Source organism: Oncorhynchus mykiss, chromosome 23 (assembly GCF_013265735.2).
Source record: "Oncorhynchus mykiss isolate Arlee chromosome 23, USDA_OmykA_1.1, whole genome shotgun sequence".
Classification (NCBI taxonomy): Eukaryota; Metazoa; Chordata; class Actinopteri; order Salmoniformes; family Salmonidae; genus Oncorhynchus; species Oncorhynchus mykiss.
Window position 1 is genome coordinate 48,964,830 of NC_048587.1, and position 18,056 is coordinate 48,982,885.

General features: G+C 43.5%; 1 pseudogene; it reads right to left on the reverse strand.

Annotated features, from left to right (window-relative positions):
* Positions 1–448: 448 nt before the first annotated feature.
* LOC110503135 overlaps positions 449–18,056 on the reverse strand; it is a 172,971-nt pseudogene continuing 155,363 nt past the window's right edge.

Sequence of the window (18,056 nt, forward strand, 5' to 3'; positions counted from 1 at the left end):
ACTCTTAGAGACTCAGTATTACCAAGTCAAGTCAACTTGTCAACTTCTAGAATAGACTCTTAGAGACTCAGTATTACCAAGTCAAGTCAACTTGTCAACTTCTAGAATAGACTCTTAGAGACTCAGTATTACCAAGTCAAGTCAACTTGTCAACTTCTAGAATAGACTCTTAGAGACTCAGTATTACCAAGTCAAGTCAACTTGTCAACTTCTAGAATAGACTCTTAGAGACTCAGTATTACCAAGTCAAGTCAACTTGTCAACTTCTAGAATAGACTCTTAGAGACTCAGTATTACCAAGTCAAGTCAACTTGTCAACTTCTAGAATAGACTCTTAGAGACTCAGTATTACCAAGTCAAGTCAACTTGTCAACTTCTAGAATAGACTCTTAGAGACTCAGTATTACCAAGTCAAGTCAACTTGTCAACTTCTAGAATAGACTCTTAGAGACTCAGTATTACCAAGTCAAGTCAACTTGTCAACTTCTAGAATAGACTCTTAGAGACTCAGTATTACCAAGTCCAGCAGGAGAAAATCACATTACCTCTACACAATAGGAGCATTATAAAACACAGTACAGTACATTCTCCAATAGTCCCTGGACGGTTCTAATTTCATGGAGGGATGATATACACAACATACAGTGAGGAGCGTTGCAGAATAGACATGTCAGACTGTGCTCGGTTCGAGGTTAATTAGTTTCTCCATCATAATGAGTTTCCTTATTATCCTGGTTAAACAAGACTGAATGCTGCTTTCAAACTGGTTTAACCTAGGTCTTTGACGGTCAGGTCATGGAAATTTGGATGACGATTATTGGTCAGTCAAGTGACCGCGGTCAGGTTATAATCGTTTGAATAGAAAGAAAGAAAAAATGTGCACATTTTCTCCTCTGCACGTGCCGCTGCAGGCAGGGGGTGTTGCCTAGGCAACCACAACACCTTGCTTGTTTCAGCAAGGAGAAACATGTCATTACATTGAAGAGTCCATGTTACCATGGAAACAGACTTGGTAGCAAACTTGGTATTTTCATGACGGTCTTCAACCATAATAGTCAGTTAAACGATTATACAATAATTGTGCCAGCCCTAGTTTAAGCAGGCTATTTCCTGGTTCTGCAGAACTCAGCAATGCTACATTGTTCCCTTGCTTTGTTTGTTTGCTAAAGAATATAACTGCGTCCTTTCAACTTGAGACCAGGAAGCTCTCTTCAAAAACAATACCTGACAGAGCACAGCATGTTTACGTGACAAAAGCATTTTCTTCAGTTCCAGTTTACATTGTATGATTTCCTATTTCATGTGGCTCAAAGGGAAGGGGACTGACACACTCTTCAGCGGCCAACGATGATGAAATCGAATGGTTGTGCGTACAGACCAATGTGCATTACAACACCCTTATGTCCAAGAAAAACTATTTTTATACGTTTTATCATGTCCATCTTCTTTATATTTCCCCCTCATATCCCCCTCTCAATGTCCAATTTATTCTCCCCTCTACCCAAGTGCCAGGATACCAGGCACTCTCCTCACCCCCTCACAACCAGGCCTGCCAGGCAGTCTCCTCTCCCTTCACAACCAGGCAGTCTCCTCTCCCCTCGCAACCAGGTCTGCCAAGCAGTCTCCTCTCCCCCTTATAGCCAGGGGTGCCAGGCATGGTCCATGCGACAGAGGTAGTTCAGGCTGTTGGCTGCAACCAACATAGTGTTAACCTTTGACTCCCCTTCTACGGAACTGGGCCAGGTTGTGGAGCCTGGTCATGCTGGCCATCACAGCCTTCTGCACCAGGGACACCAGCTACTGGGAGTCTATGTTCTCAGGCTGGACCGCCGGGGACAGGGTTATGGACGTGTCCTCCTGGATCTTCTTGTGCCACGTGATGATCTCACCACAGAGCACCGCTTTCAGGATGAAATCCACCTAGTAGGGGAGAGGGAAGAGATAGAGAAGGAGAGGGGAGAGGTGTTGAAGGGAGAGGAGAAGAAGGGAGAGGTGGAGAAGGGAGAGGTGGAGAAGGGAGAGGTGGAGTAGGGAGAGGTGAAGAAGGAGAGGGGAGAGGTGGAGAGGGAGAGGGGAGAGGTGGAGAGGGGAGCGGGGAGAAGTGGAGAAGGAGAGGTGAAGGAAAGGGGAGAGGAGAGTTGGAAAAGGGAGAGGTGGAGAAGGAGAGGGGAGAGGTAGAGAAGGAAGGGGAAAAGTGGAGAAGGGAGAGGTGGAGAAGGAGAGGGGAGAGGTAGAGAAGGAAGGGGGAAAGTGAGGAAGGGAGAGGTGGAGAAGGAGAGGGGAGAGGTGAAGGAGAGGGGAGAGGGGAGAGGGGAGAGGAGAGGTGGAAAAGGGAGAGGTGGAGAAGGTGAGGGGAGCAGTGGAGAAGGAGAGGGGAGAGGTGGAGAAGAAGAGGGGAGAGGTGGAGAAGGAGAGGTGGAGAAGGAGAGGGGAGAGGTGGAAGAGAGAAGCTAAATGCTCCAGTAATTTATTCCAAATCAGGAATCATGATATACTGTGAGACCATCACATCATATACTGAAACCACTCCATATTGTTAGTGCACCATGGTGGAGAAGGAGAGGGTGAAGGAGAGGTGGAGAAGGAGGGGAGGGGTGGGGAAGGAGAGAGGTGGAGAAGGAGAGGGAGAAGGAGAGGTGGAGAAGGAGGGAAGGGGTGGAGAAGGAAAGGAGAGAGGTGGGAGAGGTAGAGGGGGAGAGGTGGAGAAGGAGAGGGGAGAGGTGGAGAAGGAGAGGGGAGAGGTGGAGAAGGAGAAGGAGAGGGAGAGGGGAGAGGTGGAGAAGGAGAAGGAGAGGTGGAGAAGGGGAGGGGAGAGGTGGAAGAGAGAAGCTAAATGCTCTAGTAATTTATTCCAATTCAGGAATCATGAGAACCTGTGATACCATCACATCACATACTGAAACCACTCCATATTGTTAGAGGTATGTTAGTGCACCATGGAGGGAAAGGGTCATACAGATTAGCCACATAAACTATGCAGAGGCTACAACACTAACAATAACCAACGACCTAGCTGGATACACTCTGTCCTCTTCTCTTGGTCTGCTCAGTGTATGGTGTGCCCCCTAGCAATGAGCTTCAGAGCTTCACATTTGAGTTGCTAGCAAGAGGACTGCCCAGCGTTATCCAATGAGGTTGCAGGGCGGGCCCAACGGCTCAGTGGACACGGCACAGAGAGAGAAATGAGGTGGTGCACAAATGTGACGCAATAAGCAATATTCAGGGACCACTTTTGGGTCAAGAGCACTACTTTCAGAACTACTGGCTGAAAAGCATACACAAGTAGCATACACAAGTAGCATACACAAGTAGCATACACAAGTACCGAAACATCTCTAAGTATTTAACACCCCATTTTCTTCACCTCCTCCTTCTTCTCTCTCTGTAACTACAGGATGGAGCTGGGCTATACATAGATATATAGCTGCCTGACTGCTGCCCTTTCATTATGGGACCAACATAGATATACAGCCCTCCTCCTGCCACAGCTGGGACTGAGGCTGAGAGGCTGTTGTTTTTGTTTTGCTACGCCTCAGTGAATTTCCCTCCAAGTTTACATTTGTAGGATGTAACACCCACACAGAATAACATCCATCAAGAATTATAGGTATCTAAATTAAGGCAAGAATTGAGAAATCAGACTGAAGTCTATTTGTTCACACTTTAAACTAAACTAAAGTGTATGGTTCTATTCGTGATGTCTGTAGGTTCTACACAGTGCACAGCAGTGGTCTACCGCCGTAAAGGAGAACTCTCTCCTACAGTAGCTTCAATTTCAACTGTGATGTGCTGACTCATTCTTTTTGGTCAGTCAACACGACTAACAAACCATGAAAGACTGATTTGCTGTTGTGCTACAGGTGTGTGCTTGTTGTTGGACCTACCTTGAAGTTGGGCTGAGCGAAGCAGCGGGCCACATGGATCAGGCGGCGAGGGGACCGGAGACACTGATGGTGGTCCGTAACTCTGAGTTGTTGAGCATCAGACGGGAGGGCACAGGCCGGTTGGCGTCCGGGTCACCCGTGGCGTTGTTGATATCGATGTGGAAGTACGACACGTTCAGCTTCCCCATATTCTGTTGGAGGAGAGGAGTATAACGGTTAGGATCAGGTGTGTATGATGTCTGATCAGTGTGTGTTCGTGTATCTTCCCATCCTGATATTCCCTCATCTATCCCAGTCAGAATTGCATCGTGTCTGATCACTAACACAAGCCCTCTATAAACATTCTCCTGAGATATTCTCTACAGACCTGTTACCCCTGTGTCGAACCATGGACAGGAAACAGCTGCCTTCCTGACCAGACAGAAGAGTGTGTGTGTGTGTCTGTGTGTGTGTGTGTGTGTGTGTGTGTGTGTGTGTAAGCATTTAACTACAAAATGGCTGATTTTATTGATCTGGCACCATAAAAAGTTGACAGATCACCCCAAGCACATCCATAATCCCTCCATCCATCCCTCCCTCCTCATCCCTCCTTGTTTGTCCCTGGTGAGATAAATACAGTTGAAGTTGGAAGTTTACATATGCTTAGATTGAAGTCATTAAAACCCGTTTTTCAACCACTCCACAAATTTCTTGTTAACAAACTATACTTTTGGCAAGTCGGTTAGGAAATCTACTTTGTGCATGACACAAATCAAATCAAATCAAATGTATTTATATAGCCCTTCGCACATCAGCTGATATCTCAAAGTGCTGTACAGAAACCCAGCCTAAAACCCCAAACAGCAAGCAATGCAGGTGTAGAAGCACGGTGGCTAGGAACAACTCCCTAGAAAGGCCAAAACCTAGGAAGAAACCTAGAGAGGAACCAGGCTATGTGGGGTGGCCAGTCCTCTTCTGGCTGTGCCGGGTGGAGATTATAACAGGACATGGTCAAGATGTTCAAATGTTCATAAATGACCAGCATGGTCGAATAATAATAAGGCAGAGCAGTTGAAACTGGAGCAGCAGCACAGCCAGGTGGACTGGGGACAGCAAGGAGTCATCATGTCAGGTAGTCCTGGGGCATGGTCCTAGGGCTCAGGTCCTCCGAGAGAGAGAAAGAGAGAAGGAGATAATTAGAGAACGCACACTTAGATTCACACAGGACACCGAATAGGACAGGAGAAGTACTCCAGATATAACAAACTGACCCTAGCCCCCCGACACATAAACTACTGCAGCATAAATACTGGAGGCTGAGACAGGAGGGGTCAGGAGACACTGTGACCCCATCCGAGGACACCCCCGGACAGGGCCAAACAGGAAGGAACACCACTAGAGGGATATTTAAATTTTTCCAACAATAGCTTACAGACAGAATATTTAACTTAGAATTCACTGTATCACAATTCCAGTGGGTCAGAAGTTTACATTCACTAAGATTACTGTGCCTTTAAACAGCTTGGAAAATTCCAGAAAATGATGTCATGGATTTAAAAGCTTCTGAGTCAATTGGAGGTGTACCTGTGGATGTATTTCAAGGCCAACCTTCAAACTCAGTGTCTCTTTGCTTGACATCATGGGACAATAAAAATAAACAAGTATAAACACCAGGCGACCACACAGCCGTCATACCGCTCAGGAAGGAGACGCCTTCTGTCTCCTAGAGATGAATGTACTTTGGTGCGAAAAGTGCAAATAAATCCCAGAACAACAGCAAAGAACCCTGTGAAGATGCTGGAGGAAACAGGTACAAAGTATCTATATCCACAGTAAAACGAGTCCTATATCGACATAACCTGAAAGGCCGCTCAGCAAGGAAGAAGCCACTGCTCCAAAACTGCCATAAAAAGTCAGAACTTTTTGGCCATGTGTGAAAACTGTTTGGCCATAATGACCATCGTTATGTTTGGAGGAAAACGGGGGAGGCTTGCAAGCCGAAGAACACCATCCCAACAGTGAAGCACGGGGGTGGCAGCATCATGTTGTGGGGGTGCTTTGCTGCAGGAGAGACTGGTGCACTTCACAAATAGATGGCATCATGAGGAGGAAAATTATTTGGATATTTTAAAGCAACATCTCAAGACATCAGTCAGGAAGTTAAAGCTTGGTTGCAAATGGGTCTTCAAAATGGACATTGACCTGAAGCATACTTCCAAAGTTGTGGCAAAATGGCTTAAGGACAACAAAGTCAAGGTATTAAAGTGGCCATCACAAAGCCCTGACCTCAATCCTATAGAAAATTTGTGGGCAGAACTGAAAAAGAGTGTGCGAGCACAGAGGCCTACAAACCTGACTCAGCTACACCAGCTCTGTTAGGAGGAATGGGACAAAATTCACCCAACTTATTGTGGGAAGCTTGTGGAAGGCTACCCAAAACATTTGACCCAATTAAACTATTTAAAGGCAATGCTACCAAATACTAATTGAGTGGATGTAAACTTCTGACCCACTAGGAATGTGATGAAAGAAATAAACCATTCTCTCTACTATCATTCCAAAATGTCACATTCTGAAAATAAAGTGGTGATCCTAACTGACCTAAGACAGGGTATTTCTCCTAGGATTAAATGTCCGGAATTGTGAAAAACTGAGTTTAAATGTATTCGGCTCAGGTGTATGTAAACTTCCGACTTCAACTGTATATACTACAGCTCTTTAAGCCTGTGTTTAGCTGAGGGAGCCATATGATGTACGAAGAGCAACAAGCATTTTGGGAAGATAAACTGTGTAAGGGAAAAGGGGAGTCTGCTTATGGCTTTATGGCAATAACATTTCATTTGAGTTTTTTTTGGGGCCAAAAGAGTTAGATGCTAGGCCCCAGGAGGCTCAGATAAGCTCAGGCTCAGAGAGAAACTCCTCTGGCTCTGGACTGACGCAGTGTGCTGAATAATAACACATTAACAGGCGACGTGTACTCAATTTTGGGGCTGTATTAATAGGCTGTGAACACAATTTAAGGGAGGTGACATAAAATACATGCTCTGAGGATGTGGACATACCATATAAATAGAATGAATAAAATGGGTTTAGAATTTATAACCTGGGCAATTTGGCTGGCAAACTCATGGGTACACTCATGCCTGGTATTGTGATGTAGTAATTTCCATGGTAATGTAAAATGTTCATTCTATGATGTTAACTGTGGAACGTTCAACACGGGGAATAGTTCGCACATGTTTGCTAATGTTAGTTTCCTAACGTTAGCAAACAAGTGTATAGCAAACTTTAAAAAAAAAAAAAAAAACAACAGTCCGAAAAGGTTGCGAGCGGTGAACAGAAAATGGTTTTCACTGGGATTGGATTCAAGGAAGTCGATATTGTTTACAAATGTATTGAAGAGCTAAATGATGTGGCTCATGCAATGGAATGCATTTGTTGTAATGTCAGTTGAGTTAAATCAACAAATCACAGCACATATCGATGGGTACATTTCCTGCTTTTGCTTCTTGCTTTGCTCCTATGGGTACTTGCAATCGCACCCAATCCAATCGTTATGCCATAATTTACTTGAATGGGGATGCACATTCTGTTCATTTTATTTATATAAAACATACACTGCAGATGCCAAACAATCTCAATGCACTACGTTAGAATAATGTACTAGTCTAGGGGTAAAATCTGGGGATATTTGGGTATTTATTGGGGAGAGGCTAGGGGTTATCTATGTCAGTAATGTCCTTGATGTGTGTGTGTGTATGTGTGTGTATGTGTGTGTGTGTGTGTGTGTGTGTGTGTGTGTGTGTGTGTGTGTGTGTGTGTGTGTGTGTGTGTGTGCGTGTGTGTGTGTAATCCTGCCTGTGTCTAATGGGCTCTGTGGAGTGGAACAGGGAGGGGGCTTAATGCGTCTGCTTAGCTGCCCAGTGGAACGCCTGTCAGCAGAGACAGATTAGGATCAGAGACGAGTCTGAGGAGAAGCTTCTTTAATAATGACTTTCAGAGGCTCTCTGCCCTCCGAAAGGTGCATGTGTCTGTGTTTGTGACGCATCCCGGGCTCCTTAAATTGAATCATCTCTGATAGCAGAGCAAAGAGTCTGAATATGACTGACTGTCTGGAACGTCTCATAGATAATAGAATAATTAATAAATAATTTCAATAATTGCCTTGCTAAAATATTAGAATGCTTGATAAATTCTCAGCTAAGATCTTTCTTATCTTAAAAATTTAATTTAAATGTACATCAGTCTGGTTTTAGACCAGATCATAGCGCTACCTCTGCTGCATCCCTAGCTATAAATTATCTGGTTAACTGTATGGATTAAAGGCAACATTGTGCTGCCCTCTTCATTGCCCTGTCAAAGGCTTTCCATACTGCTAATTCAGAGGCTTTCCTCAATTGACCTGGACCAGGCTGCATGGAAATGATTTAAAAATGACTTGACAGATAGAACTCAATGTGTATCTACTGATGGTGTTAAATCATCTTTCCTGTACATTACGAAAGGTGCCCATTCTTGGTCCTGTACTTTTTACTGTTTACAGGACCGGTGTCCCTTCCACGGGACGGTTGAGCTAACATAGGCTAATGCAATTAGCATGAAGTTGTAAGTAACAAGAACATTTCCCAGGACATAGACATATCTGATAATGGCAGAAAGCTTAAATTCTTGTTAATCTAACTGCACTGTCCAAATTACATTAGCTATTACAGTGAAAAAATACCATGCTATTGTTTGAGGAGAGTGCATAGTTATGAACTTGAAAAGTTATTAATAAACAAATTAGGCACGTTTGGGCAGCCTTGATACAAAATGTTGGTTCATTGGAACAGTCTAAAACTTTGCACATGCACTGCTGCCATCTAGTGGACAACATCTAAATTGCACCTGGGCTGGAATAATACATTATGGCCTCTCTCTTGCATTTCAAAGATGATGGTACAAAAAAAACTGTTTTTTTTTTTCTTTGTATTATCTTTTACCAGATGTAATGTGTTATATTCTTCTACATTCCTTTCACATTTCCACAAACTTCAAAGTGTTTCCTTTCAAAAGGTACCAAGAATATGCATACCCTTGCTTCAAGGCCTGAGCCACAGGCAGTTAGGTTTGGGTATGACATTTCAGGCAAAAATTGAAAAAAAAGAGGTTTTAACAATATTGACTTGTCTGTAAAAACATTTTTACCTGCACTTGTATGCCAATGATACATTTGTGTGTGCTATTTCCCCCTCGGTTGACCAGGCTCTACTGATGATTTCAGCATATGTACATTGTGTTTTAAATAGCATATTGATGAGTTAATTAAGACGCTCAGCTTAAAAATGTGCTTCTTCTATAGAAATAGGTCCTGACTCTCACTAAATAGTAGGAAGCAGATTATTCTGTTAACGTTCCTATCGGTCCTAGACTATGGTAACATCTAGATGTGAAAGCAGCTGCAGCAGCAGCTGAGGCTCACTCACTGACAGGGCTGAATTAATATCATAGAGGCTCACTGACTGAGAGGGCTGCAGTGATGTCATAGAGGAGAGGAAGTAATGCATATTGCCTGTCAGAAGCTAAATGTTTGTTATAATTCTAATTTCGAGGCTCCACATGTTGTCATGGAAAATATGAATATTATTTCCAACAACTAACTCCGCTGCACATTGAGCGTTGAGATTGCCGAAAGGCCAGTCTCTTTGGCAAAAGGAGTGACAAGGAGTGGATTGTTAGCTAAAAATGCATCTAGGGCAGGAGTGAGGTACAGGAGAGGTTCCGTAAAAAGGGAAAATATACATATTTTATTTATGTTTTAGATTTAAAATGAGGAGAATACCTTCTTTCTAATGATGTCAACTTTATTTCTCAACTCCTAATAGCAAATTACACTTACAAGAGCCAATTACACTCACTGGAGTATCTGATAAAGGCTTTGAAAAGTGCCACTGGTTGCTGGTAAGCTTTTATTTCTGAGTTTACCGTTCTAGCTACAGTTGAAGTTGGAAGTTTACAATCAACTTAGCCAAATACATTTAAACTCCGTTTTTCACAATTCCGGACATTTAATCAAATAAAAATTCCCAGTTAGGATCACCACTTTATTTTAAGAATGTGAAATGTCAGAATAATAGTAGAGAGAATTATTATTTTCAGCTTTTATTTATTTCATCACATTCCCAGTGGGTCAGAAGTTTACATACACTCAATTAGTATTTGGTAGCATTGCCTTTAAATTGTTTAACTTGGGTCAAATGTTTTGGTTAGCCTTCCACAAGCTTCCCAAAATACATTGGGTGAATTTTGGCCCATTCCTCCTGATAGTGCTGGTGTAACTGAGTCAGGTTTGTAGGCCTCCTTGATCACGTTTTTTCAGTTCTTCCCATAACATTTCTATAGGATTGAGGTCAGAACTTTGTGATGGCCACTCCAATACCTTGACTTTGTTGTCCTTAAGCCATTTTTACACAACTTTGAAAGTGTCCTTGGGGTCATTGTCCATTTGGAAGACCCATTTGCGACCAAGCTTTAACTTCCTGACTGATGTCTTGAGATGTTGCTTCTCATAATGCCATCTATTTTGTGAAGTTAACCAGTCCATCCTGCAGCAAAGCACCACCACAACATGATGCTGCCATCTCCTTGCTTCACGGTTGGGATGGGGTTCTTCAGCTTGCAAGCTTCCCCCTTTTTCCTCCAAACATAATGATGGTCATTTCTCAAAAAAAGTACGATCTTTGTCCCCATGTGCAGTTGCAAAATGTAGTCTGGCTTTTTTTATGGTGGTTTTGGTGCAGTGCCTTCTTCCTTGCTCTGCGGCCTTTCAGGTTATGTTGATATAGGACACATTTTACTTTGGATATAGATACTTTGTACCTTTTTCCTCCAGCATCTTCTCAAGGTCCTTTGCTGTTGTTCTGGGATTAACTTGCACTTTTTGCACCAAAGTATGTTCATTGCTAAGAGACAGAATGCATCTCCTTCCTGAGCGGTATGACGGCTGAGTGGTCCCATGGTGTTTATACTTGCGTACTATTGTTTGTACAGATGAAAGGGGTGCCTTCAGGCGTTTGGAAATTTCTCCCAAGGATGAACCAGAATTGGGGAGGTCTACAATTTTTTTTCTGAGGTCTTGACTGATTTCTTTTGATTTTACCATGATGTCAAGCAAAGAGGCACTGAGTTTGAAGGTAGGCCTTGAAATACATCCACAGGTACACTTCCAATTGACTCAAATGTCAATTAGCCTATCAGAATCTTCTAAAGACATGACATCATTTTCTGGAATTTTCCAATCTGTTTAAAGGCACAGTCATCTAGTGTATGTAAACTTCTGACCCACTGGAATTGATATAAGTGAAATAATCTGTCTGTAAATAGTTATTGGAAAAAGGACTTGTGTCATGGACAAATTAGATGTCCTAACCGACTTGCCAAAACTATAGTTTGTTAGCAAGAAGTTTGTGTAGTGGTTTAAAAACTAGTTTTTACCCATCCATTTAGCGGAATCATTTTCATCAACACCCTCTGAATTGCAGCACGCCAAATTCAAATTAAATTACTAAAAATATAAAATGTTCATGAAATCAAAAGTGCAATATAGCAAAACACAGCTTGGCTTGGTGTTAATCCACCTGGCGTGTCAGATTTCAATACAGGTTTTCGGCGAAAGCATATCAACCGTTTATGTAAGAACATCTCTCTCAGTAGACAAAATATTACAAACACTAGCAGCCAAGTAGATTGGTCACGAAAGTCAGAAAAGCAATAGCTTAAATCGCTTACCTCTGATGATCTTCAGATGTTTGCACTCGCGAGACTCCCAGTTACACAATAAATGTTCCTTTTGTTCCATAAAGATTATTCGATTTTTATATCCAAAATACCTCCATTTGTTTGGCGCTTTATGTTCAGAAATCCACAGGCTTGAGCGGTCACGACATCGCAGACGAAAATTCCAATACTATCCGTAATGTCCACAGTAACATGTCAAACGTTTTTTATAATCAATCCTCAGACTGTTTTTAAAATATATAATCGATAATAACAACCTGGACTGTCGCTCTTTCAATAGGAGAGTGAGAGACAATGGCTGCACAACTCTGTTGCGCAAGCAAAACTCTGCGAACACCCAGCTATCCACTGACGCAAAGTTATCTTTCTCGCTCATTTTTCAAAATAAAAGCCTGAAACTAAGTCTAAAGACTGTTGACACCTTGAGGAAGCCATAGGAAAATGAATCTGGTTGATATCCCTTTAAATGGAGGCAAGGCATCCAATGGAACAGAGAGCTTTCAAGAAAAACAGCACTTCCTGGTTTGATTTTCCTCAGGTTTTTGCCTGCAATATCAGTTCTGTTATACTCACAGACAATATTTTGACAGTTTTGGAAACTTTAGAGTGTTTTCTATCCCGATCTGACAATTATATGCATATTCTAGTTTCTGAGCCTGAGAAATAGGCAGTTTCAAATGGGTACGTTTTTTAGGCAAAAACGAAAATCCTGCCCCCTACACTCAAGAAGTTAATAACTCCAACCTAAGTGTATGTAAACTTCAGACTTCAACTGTAATAGGCTTTTTTAGAGTTTACACTTCCTCTTCCAAATATAATGTTGGGAGGTCAAAATAATTGAAAACGATCTCCCAAATGTATTAATTTTAAATGTTGATTACTTGTCCTCTATTACCATTCACCTGATGATAAGACGAGACGTGGGAGAAAACAAATCCCTGGGTCACCAGTTTCCCTCGGAAGGGGTCCCTGGGTCGCCAGTTTGCCTCGGCTGGGGTCCCTGGGTCACCACAATCCTGTCACGGCGCTTTGAGGACAATTCCTTCGACCTCATGGCTTGGTTCTCGCTCTGACATGCACTGTCAACTGTGGGACCGTATACAGACATGTGTGTGCCAATTCTAGAAAAACTTAACAAAACGTGGAAAAGTCAAGGTGTCTAAATACTTTCTGAATGAGAGAGAGAGAGGAGAGAGAGAGCGAGAGAGAGAGAGAGAGAGAGAGAGAGAGAGAGAGAGAGAGAGAGAGAGAGAGAGAGAGAGAGAGAGAGAGAGAGAGAGACACCAGAGTACCAATCAGTCCGAGTACACAGCAATGTCACGAGCCAATTCTCCCCGGGTGACATTCTGGTCTCCATGGATTCTGGTCTCCTCCCCTTCCTCTGGTCTCCACGGATACCAGGTCCTGTAACCGAGGGAAGCACATCATACACTGACATGGGCTCAGTGGACTTCTGCCAAAATGCTTTCATCCATCCCCATTAATCGAATCTACCTAATCTAAACCCAATCTCTATCTAATCTATATCCCATCACTATCTAATCTACATCCCATCTCTATGTAATATATAATCCATTATTGTAATCTATAACCCATCTATATAATCTATACCAAATCTATCTAATCTATACCCATCTCTATCTAATCTACAATCCATCTATGTAATCTATATCCCATCTCTATCTAATCTACAATCCATCTATCTAATCTACATCCCATCTCTATCTAATATATAATCCATTATTGTAATCTATAACCCATCTATATAATCTATACCAAATCTATCTAATCTATATCCCATCTCTATCTAATCCAGAGCCCATCGATCAAATCTATAACCCATCTATCTAATCTATAACCCATCTATGTAATCTATATCCCATCTCTATCTAATCTACAATCCATCTATCTAATCTACATCCCATCTCTCTCTAATATATAATCCATTATTGTAATCTATAACCCATCTATATAATCTATACCAAATCTTTCTAATCTATACCCATCACTAGCTAATCTATATTCCATCACTATCTAATCTATACCACATCGCTATCTAATTTCTATCCCATCTCTATCTAATATATAACCCATCAATCTAATATATACCTCATCTATTTTATCTATATCCCATCTCTATCTAATCTATACCCATCTCAATCTAATCTATATCCTATCTCTATTTAATTCATAACCCATCTATCTAATCAATATCCTATCGTCTATTTTATCTATATCCCATCTCTATCTAATCTACACCCATCTCAATCTAATCTACCTCCCATCTCTATCTATATAGGATATTGATTAGATAGATGGCTTATGAATTAAATAGAGATAGGATATAGATTCAATTGATATCCCTATCTAATCTATATCCCATCTATCTAATCTATATCCCATCTCTATCCAATCCATATCCCATCTTCATCTAATCTATACCCCCATCTATCTAATCTATACCCCATCTATCTAATCTATACACCATCTCCATTTTATCTATATCCCATCTCTATCTAATCTATAACCCATCTATTTAATCTATGCCCCATCGATCTCATCTATATCCCATCTATCTAATCTATATCCCATCTCTATATAATCTATATCCCATCTCTATCTAATCTATACGCCATCTATCTAATCTATAGCCCATCTCTTTCTAATCTATATCCCGTCTATCTAATCTATAAACCATCTCTATCTAATCTATATCTCATCTATATCTAATCTATACCCCATATATCTAATCTATCCCCCATGTATCTAATCTATATCCTATCTATCTAATCTATACACCATCTCTATCTAATCTATATCCAATCTCCCCATCTAATCTATATCCAATCTCCATCTAATTGATTCCCCATCTATATAATCTATACCCCATCCATCTAATCTATATCCCGTCTATCTAATCTATACACCATCTCTATCTAATCTATACCTCATCTCTATGTAATCTATACCCCATATATCTAATCTATACCTCATCTCTATGTCATCTATACCTCATCTCTATGTCATCTATACCCCATGTATCTAATCTATACCCCATCTCCATGTCATCTATATCCCATATATCTAATCTATACACCATCTCTATCTAATCTATACCTCATCTCTATGTCATCTATACCCCATATATCTAATCTATCTTCAATCTACCTAATCAACACCCCATCTCTTTCTAATCTTTTCCCCATCTATATAATCTATACCCCATCCATCTAATCTATACCTTATCTATCTAATCTATACCCCAACAATCTAACCTATATCACACTTCTATCTATAGCCCATCTCCATCTAATCTATATCACACCTCTATCTAATCTATACCCCATCTATCTAATCCAAACACAACCTCTATTTAATCTATACCCCATCTGTCTAATCTACACCCCATCTCTAGCTAATCTATACCCCGTCTCTATCTAATCTATATCCCATTTCTACCTAATCTCAATCTGATCTATACTACATCTATCTAATCTATATCCCATCTATCTAACTTTATTCCATCTATTTAATCTATATCCCATGATCTAATCTATATCCCATCTATTTAATCTATATCCCAATGTCTAATCTATATCCCATCTATTTAATCATTATCCCATTATCTAATCTATACCCCAACTCTATATCTCGGCTGGGGTGCAGGGGTCATACAATTTCATCGGCGGGGGTCCCTGGGTCGCCAGAGTACCTCGGCAGGGGATCCTGGGCATGACATTTAGGGGTCTCGGAGGAACATCTTCACATTTAATTAGTCTCCTTGACATCCTTGAAACCTCTTTCTTTGACAAACAGACTGCTTCAAATTCCCTTATCTACGTGTCCTTGGCCAGGGTTGGGTGTGGAGGAGGCGTGTGTGTGTGCCTGCACATTTCTCAATGTGTATATGTGTATGTGTATGTCTCAGGTTTGAGGATGCGTGTCTATCTGTGCTATCTACAGAGTCTCAGGTTGATGCGGTTGAGGTGTAACATGAACTCAGCCAGGCAGATGAGAGCCAGCTGAACATTTTCCTGAAGGTCCAGAGAAGGAGTGTATGTGTTCCAGACAGTTCCTGGTGGGAAGAGGGGGGTTAGAGTCAGAGAGGGAGTGTGTGTGTTCCAGACAGTTCCTGGTGGGAAGAGGGGGGTTAGAGTCAGAGAGGGAGTGTGTGTGTTCCAGACAGTTCCTGGTGGGAAGAGGGGGGTTAGAGTCAGAGAGGTAGTGTGTGTTCCAGACAGTTCCTGGTGGGAAGAGGGGGGTTAGAGTCAAAGAGGGAGTGTGTGTGTTCCAGACAGTTCCTGGTGGGGAGAGGGGGGTTAGAGTCAGAGAGGGAGTGTGTGTGTTCCAGACAGTTCCTGGTGGGAAGAGGGGGGTTAGAGTCAGAGAGGGAGTGTGTGTGTTCCAGACAGTTCCTGGTGGGGAGAGGGGGGTTAGAGTCAGAGAGGGAGTGTGTGTGTTCCAGACAGTTCCTGGTGGGGAGAGGGGGGTTAGAGTCAGAGAGGGAGTGTGTGTGTTCCAGACAGTTCCTGGTGGGAAGAGGGGGTTTAGAGTCAGAGAAGTAGTGTGTGTGTTCCAGACAGTTCCTGGTGGGGAGAGGGGGGTTAGAGTCAGAGAGGGAGTGTGTGTGTTCCAGACAGTTCCTGGTGGGGAGAGGGGGGTTAGAGTCAGAGAGGGAGTGTGTGTGTTCCAGACAGTTCCTGGTGGGGAGAGGGGGGTTAGAGTCAGAGAGGTAGTGTGTGTGTTCCAGACAGTTCCTGGTGGGGAGAGGGGGGTTAGAGTCAGAGAGGGAGTGTGTGTGTTCCAGACAGTTCCTGGTGGGGAGAGGGGGGTTAGAGTCAGAGAGGGAGTGCGTGTGTTCCAGACAGTTCCTGGTGGGGAGAGGGGGGTTAGAGTCAGAGAGGGAGTGTGTGTGTTCCAGACAGTTCCTGGTGGGAAGAGGGGGGTTAGAGTCAGAGAAGTAGTGTGTGTGTTTCAGACAATTCCTGGTGGGGAGAGGGGGGTTAGAGTCAGAGAGGGAGTGTGTGTGTTCCAGACAGTTCCTGGTGGGGAGAGGGGGGTTAGAGTCAGAGAGGGAGTGTGTGTGTTCCAGACAGTTCCTGGTGGGGAGAGGGGGGTTAGAGTCAGAGAGGGAGTGTGTGTGTTCCAGACAGTTCCTGGTGGGGAGAGGGGGGTTAGAGTCAAAGAGGGAGTGTGTGTGTTCCAGACAGTTCCTGGTGGGGAGAGGGGGGTTAGAGTCAGAGAGGGAGTGTGTGTGTTCCAGACAGTTCCTGGTGGGGAGAGGGGGGTTAGAGTCAGAGAGGAAGCGTGTGTGTTCCAGACAGTACCTTGTGGGGACAGGGGGTTAGAGTCAGAGAGGGAGTGTGTGTGTTCCAGACAGTTCCTGGTGGGGACGGAGGGTTAGAGTCAGAGAGGGAGTGTGTGTGTTCCAGACAGTTCCTGGTGGGGACAGGGGGTTAGAGTCAGAGAGGGAGTGTGTGTGTTCCAGAAAGTTCCTGGTGGGGAGAGGGGGGTTAGAGTCAGAGAGGTAGTGTGTGTGTTCCAGACAGTTCCTGGTGGGGACAGGGGGTTAGAGTCAGAGAGGGAGTGTGTGTGTTCCAGACAGTACCTGGTGGGGACAGGGGGTTAGAGTCAGAGAGGGAGTGTGTGTGTTCCAGACAGTTCCTGGTGGGGAGAGGGGGGTTAGAGTCAGAGAGGGAGTGTGTGTGTTCCAGACAGTTCCTGGTGGGGAGAGGTGGGTTAGAGTCAGAGAGGTAGTGTGTGTGTTCCAGACAGTTCCTGGTGGGGAGAGGGGGGTTAGAGTCAGAGAGGGAGTGTGTGTGTTCCAGACAGTTCCTGGTGGGGAGAGGGGGGTTAGAGTCAGAGATGGAGTGTGTGTGTTCCAGACAGTTCCTGGTGGGGAGAGGGGGGTTAGAGTCAGAGAGGGAGTGTGTGTGTTCCAGACAGTTCCTGGTGGGAAGAGGGGGGTTAGAGTCAGAGAAGTAGTGTGTGTGTTCCAGACAGTTCCTGGTGGGGAGAGGGGGGTTAGAGTCAGAGAGGGAGTGTGTGTGTTCCAGACAGTTCCTGGTGGGGAGAGGGGGGTTAGAGTCAGAGAGGGAGTGTGTGTGTTCCAGACAGTTCCTGGTGGGGAGAGGGGGGTTAGAGTCAGAGAGGAAGCGTGTGTGTTCCAGACAGTACCTGGTGGGGACAGGGGGTTAGAGTCAGAGAGGGAGTGTGTGTGTTCCAGACAGTTCCTGGTGGGGACAGGGGGTTAGAGTCAAAGAGGGAGTGTGTGTGTTCCAGACAGTTCCTGGTGGGGACAGGGGGTTAGAGTCAAAGAGGGAGTGTGTGTGTTCCAGACAGTACCTGGTGGGGACAGGGGGTTAGAGTCAGAGAGGGAGTGTGTGTGTTCCAGACACTACCAAAGGGGACAGGGGG